We start from the raw sequence: 6675 nt of genomic DNA on the forward strand, positions 1-6675 counted from the left end.
AATTTGGTTGGGTAAAGATATACTTGACATTCTGGTGATCCGTGTAAATCTCGCAACGTTTACCAAGAAGGTAATGTCGCCAAGTCTTAAGTGCAAAGACTACGGCTGCAAGCTCTAGATCATGTGTAGGATAAGTATCCTCATGTGGATGCAACTGTCGAGATGCATAGGCAATCACATGACGATCCTGCATAAGAATGCGACCTAGTCCCTGTCGTGAGGCGTTGCAGTAGATAACAAAGTCTTTAGTGAAATCCGGTGGCACAAGTATGGGAGCAGAAGTCAGGCGTCTTTTCAGTTCCTGGAAACTGTACTCACACTGTGGGGACCACTCAAACTTTTTATCTTTCTTGAGATGTTCCGTGAGGGGTTTGGCCACTTTAGAGAAGTTTTCAACAAAGTGGCGACATTAACTGGCTAGACCAAGGAAACTCCTAACTTGTTTAACTGTTTCAGGTGGAGTCTAATGAAGGATGGCCTGAACTCTCTCGGGATTGACAGCAATGCCCTTACCAGAGATCACGTGGCCCAGATAGGTCACTTCTGGCAACCAAAATCCGCACTTGGAGAACTTGGCATAAAGGCGGTGCTCTCTAAGTTTTTCTAGCACAAGTCTAACATGTTCGGCATGCTCTTCCTCGTTCTTCGAGTAAATAAGGATATCATCGAGGTAAACCACGACGAACTTATCTAAGTACTCCATGAAGATCGAGTTCATCAAGCGGGAGAATGTGGTTGGAGCATTGGTTAGACCAAAGGACATGACGGTGTACTCGTACTGGCCATAACGAGTGACAAAAGCCGTTTTAGGAATGTCCCCGTTTCTGATCTTGATTTGGTGGTAGCCTAACCTCAAATCCATCTTGGAAAAGACTGAGGATCTAGCAAGCTGATCATACAAGTCGTTGATCCTGGGGAGCGGATACTTGTTCTTTATCATGACCAAATTAACGGGACGATGATCTACAACCATCCGGTCCATACCATCCTTTTTCTTGACGAAGAGGACGGGGCAAGCCCAAGGAGAAGAACAAGGACGGATGAAACCCTTTTGCAAGGACTCATCAAGTTGTTTCTTAAGCTCGGCTAGTTCTAAGGGTGCCATCTTGTAAGGTCTCCTAGAAATTGAAGTGGTTCCTGGGATAAGATCTATGACAAACTCTACATCTCTGTCAGGTGGAATGCCTGGCAGTTCCTCTGGAAAGACATCCGGAAAGTCACGGACTACTGGGATATCTTCAAGGTCTGGGAGAGGGCTGGCATTAAGAGAATAGAGTTGGCGCTTTGCAACTCTGGTGGAGACAGTGACTATCTTGCCAGAGGGGTGTGTAAGCTGAACAAACCTGGTTAAATAATCAATCTTGGCATGACGAGCTGTCATCCAGTCCATACCCGAGATGATGTTAATATCCGAAGACTTGAGAGATATCAAGGAAGCAAGGAATACAAGTCTGTCAACATGGATTTCATTGCCATAACTTATCCTAGAAGTTTGCCATTTGGATCCAGGAGTTTGAATGAGTAGTGGGGATAGCATATCACAAAATGACATGTCGTGCAAGCAGGCATAGCTTTTGGAAATGAAGGAATGAGACTCTCCAGTATCGAACAGAACCAATGCTGGATGACAGTTGACAAGGAGTGTACCAAGAACGACATTCCACAATGATGCAGGTGATGGCTTACCATGGCCAACAGACTTCTCGGGCTGGGGTGGAGCAACACTGGTCTGAGTGCAAATACGGGCAATGTGGCCTGGCTCTCCGCACTTGTAACAAATCTTGGAGGTAGGACGTGGACCCGCATTGGCAGGCGGTCCACCAATAGGCCTGGGTGGAGCATAGAACTGAACCGGGTGAGGCGCCACATAAGATTTCCTCAGTGTTAAACCGGGTGGAAGAGCAGAGTTCGGAACCCAAATCCGGCGCTTCTGAGAACTAGAACTAGAGGAAGAACCCATATCACGGGTGTGCTTACGAGACTCCTCGTAAGTGAGCTGAGTTGTCTCTGCATTAATGGCCTTGTTCACAAGAGCCTGGAAAGTATCACAATGATGCAGGTGGAGATCACGACGCAACTTGGGGTTGAGACCCTTCCGGAACCTAGCCTGCTTCTTGGCGTCCGTGGACACCTCCTCTGTAACATAGCGGGCGAGATTCTCAAACTCTCTACTGTAAGTATAAACAGCCATCTTACTCTGGGTGAAACTACAGAACACTTCTCTCTTGCGATCGATGAGGTCTTGAGGAATGTGATGCTCGCGAAAGGCCTGAGTGAAATCTCTCCATGTAGGAATCTGACCAGCTGGAAGCATGGCCTCATAGTTCTGCCACCAAAGACTAGCAGGACCCTCTAGGTGATATGTAGCATAGGTCACCTTGTCACCTTCAGCTACGCTCGCGGAACACAGCTTGTGTGTGATACTACGGAGCCAGTCATCTGCATCGAGTGGCTCAATGGAATGATGGAAGGTGGGTGGGTTCAAACCAATGAAGTCGGTAATGGAAACCAACTCATTACGCCAATGTGTGGTGTTCTGCGCAATCCATGCCAACAAATGGTTGGTCTCACGCTTGTTCATCTCAACCTCTAACATGAACTTTGCCAACGAAGACTGATCGGGGGGATCCTCATCCCTACCATCTCCGTGGTTCAGGCTATGAGAAACAGAACTTCGGGTAACTGACGACATCCTAGGAAACGAAACCAAGGACGGGATCAGCATCAACTATAGAATGGAGAATATAGCACAAGGGAATTAGTATCTCTCGAACTGCTAGGACAATTCCAGCAGCATAACGGCAGTAAAATGCTCAAAATGAGACATCCTGCAAACAATGGGGTAGTACCATACTCAACATCATCACTCAAGGTTCTGAGATAATACTAATCAACTACACCGGAAGTACTCGAAAACTGGAGTATGACTCTGATCAACCAATCCTATGAGACTACAGAATAGTAACACGTGATCCTGATAGATAGAAGAGAAAGCCTAGTTCCTTAACCCCGTAGGAAAAATAGGATGACTCAGATCAGAAGGGCATGAGGTATAAGGAGTAAAAAGAGACTTACGTTCCCTTCCACAATCATTTCCCCTACATAACTAAAGAATTTCTAGACTCAACTTCGACCAGTTTGGCTTAGTAATCCTACAGGCAGTCAGGCTCTGATACCAAAGCTGTCGGGACCTCGATCCTAAGTCACACCGATCTAGCATGTAACACATTAAATCACTTTGCAGCCTCACGCACGGTATTCCCACGGGTGCCACCTTACCTAGCCCGGGACCGTTTGCGCCTTTTGGCTCACGTATATTATAGTGTCGCTAGCATCCATATGACAGAGAACCCGGGCTGACATGACTAGCCGTAAACCCGAAGTGGCACTAACTTACAGGGACAGGCATACATGACCCAGCAACGAACGTGTCAGTCATCAACGAGTGAATCCGGGCTGTAGCAACTGGGCTAACAGGACTCCGGGAATCCGGGCTGTAGAAGGCTACCAGGACTCCGGTAGGCACCGCATGACATTTCCCCGAAGGGACAGACACAGGAACAAAGAATGACACATCCGACCAGTCTAAGTGTTCCGGAGCAGTAGCAACTGGGCTAGCAGGACTCCCGTAATCCCGGCTGTAGCAGACCACCATGGCTTAGTGGAAGCACTAGACTACATTTCCCCATAAGAAAGGCTACCAAGGATAGACAACTAGGTTGTTAGATCCCACACATAGCAATACACGTCACACGTACGCATAACATGCAAGTATGTGTTGTACAACATGGCATCACAACATAACTAAAACTCATATAGATAAAGGCCCAGAAGAGCCACATAGCATTTAATACAAACAGGGGTCTCATGACCCATCATTCAAAGCATACAAGCAATGGAAGCATTACATGTCTGAGTATAGACAACTACAAAAGGAAAAGGGTTAGAAGCCTGACTATCTACAAGACCCTCCCAAGGGTACAAGATCGTAGCTGAGGTAACAAGCTAGTCGTCGAAGTCCATGCAGAACTACGACTGAGACAGAAGTCTCATCTGCAAAAACATAAATTAAGCAACGCGAGTACAAAGGTACTCAACAAGACTTATATCAGATCCTATCATACATGCATTAGTATCAAGGAGGCAATGTGGGGTTCAGTTGCAGCAAGCCAGCTTTGACTCAGTGGCTTACCTATTCTACGGCTACGAGTAACTTCTTTGAGGTAAGAAAGCGCACACGAGTCCACTAATCACCACATCAATACACCACTATGGATTCATTCCCGTCTCTCTATGAGAAGGCCTCCATAGTACTCACACTTGTCTTGAGCATTTTAGAGTAACCACTTCAAGTTGTCTATGTACCACGTAAGCATCCAAGAAGTCCATAACCGCGGACCCGACTATTCGATTAGATCATGATAACCCTGCAGGAGTGTACTTCTTCACACATGCTCTCGCCACTTACCGCCATGTACACGTCATGTATCTCGGCAACCTTCAAGCGGAAGCCTGGCGAGGGTGTCGGCCATGACCTAACTAACCACACAAGACTCTAGTCAAGGTTCATCGCCTATTCGGGTTCCATCCGCAAGGAGATCCGGCCGGGGTTTCACTCACGGCCCCAAACAATGTGTGCAGGGTTCCCAAGCCCACCTCGCCGGATGGATCTATCCTTGGTACACCGTGCCACTTGTGCCTAGTCTGTCCCAAGCCCGCCTGACCGGGTGGCACTTGGTAGACTACTAACACTACCTACAAACACCAGAAACTATTTGCAACTCCTGGACCGAGATCAAGTTGGTTAATAAGTCGAGAGGGGCACTTAAGCATTCCAATGCATGGTAGTAGCTAGTCATTGGACAACATACACAGAACTTGATGCTTAAGGACGGTTCCAGTGAGACAACCCACCATGTACTCCTACATGGCCTCTCACCGCTACCTTTTACCAAATCGTGTTCACACACTTAACTCTCAGCGCCAGAACATATCGTAACACTCCAATTCATTCCCAATGAATCAGACCTGACACAACTCTAAGAAATAGCAGTCATGGCATGGTAGGAACACAACATGGCTCAATCAACTCCTACACATGCTAGTGGGTTTCAACTATTTACTGTGGCAATGACAGGTCATGTAGAGGAATGGGTTCAACTACCGCAACATAAAGTAGCAGTTGAATCGTTGTTGTCCTAATGCAATAAAAGAGAGCAGGAGCGAGAGAGTGGGATTGTATCGGAATGAACAAGGGGGTTTGCTTGCCTTATAAATCGACAGTAGAGCACTGCTCTTCAGATAGGTACTCTCGAACAATCTCCGGAGCAGGACCTATCGAGAAGAACGGTGCCGGCAATCAATACACAAGCATATGCAACAAAATGATGCATGATCATGGCATGTAGATGTGAAGTGGGTTGTGCTAATGTAACCAGCAACAAGTTCAATGGAGCTCATTTGAATCAAGGATTCAAATGCAACTCCAAACTTAAGCATTTGAAATGCCCTTTATGTGTTTTCACTTATACAGCATGTATAAGTTGGTTTGACATGCATGAAACTGGTACAGATGGATAGATTGAATTTTCCTGATAATTTTTCAAATATAGATTATTTCAATCTGAGAAATGGTTAAATTTATATGAATTTTAGAAGTTTTGCTAATTTTCTGGAATTTCCAAAATAGAAATAATCCAGAAAATGACTAATTGCATTAGCATGATGTCTTCACTACGTCAGCGAGTCAACAGGGCTGACCAGAGTCAAACCTGACGTGTGGGGTCCACACGTCAGTGACACAGTGTTAAACAGGGGGGTTATTACTAACCTAATTAAAAGATTAGGGCGCAGGGGCCTACTGTCAGTGTCAGGGTTTAGTTAAATTGTGATTAGCCTTAAGCTAATCACCTGGCAGGCCGGGCCTGCACGTCAGGCCGGCGAGGTCGTCAAGGCGGAGTACGCGCTGCAGGGCACGGGGGGCAGCGGCTGAGAGCACCGGGGCGTAGCCCGTGCTCTCCTGCATCTAGTGGGGCAGGTGGGAGGAGTTGGGGAGGTCGGAGCTCGCCGGAGCGGAGCTCGCGGCGGCGGCCGGAGCATGGCTCCGAGCGGGCGCAGGCTACGGGGCACGTAGAGCGAGCTGAGGGGCTCTGCGTCCTCCTCTAGTTGCAAGGAAGACGTTGAGCTGCTCGGGAGCGAGCTGCGGTGGCTCTGGCCACGGTGGCGACATGATCGGCGGCGAGGAGCTACGGCCATGGCGGGGAACGGAGCTGGAGGAGGCAGGGAACGGGAGTGAGAGTGAGAGGGTGGGTCTTAGGGACGTGCGTGGCGTCCTTAGCCAACTCCAGGCGGTCGGCGGCAAGCAGGAGGTGGCGATGCACGTGTGTGCGCGCCGCGGGCACACACCCCTGTCCTCCTGGCGCGGTGGAGACGACGACTGGCGTCCGCCAGTCGGCTGGGCCGAACTACTGGGCCAATCTGGTAAGTGGCCCAGGTAAGTCTCTCTCCCTTTTCTGTTTTCTTTTCTATTTCTGACATTTGTTTCTGATTTAGTAAAATACTAAACCAATTTATTTTTTTCTGAAAATTATTGTAGGAACTAATTGGAATATTCCAAAGCCCCACAGTAAAAATCAGAATTATTGGACATATATAATACATGTAACATACATATAT

This window comes from Triticum aestivum, chromosome 7D (assembly GCF_018294505.1).
Source record: "Triticum aestivum cultivar Chinese Spring chromosome 7D, IWGSC CS RefSeq v2.1, whole genome shotgun sequence".
Taxonomy (NCBI): domain Eukaryota; kingdom Viridiplantae; phylum Streptophyta; class Magnoliopsida; order Poales; family Poaceae; genus Triticum; species Triticum aestivum.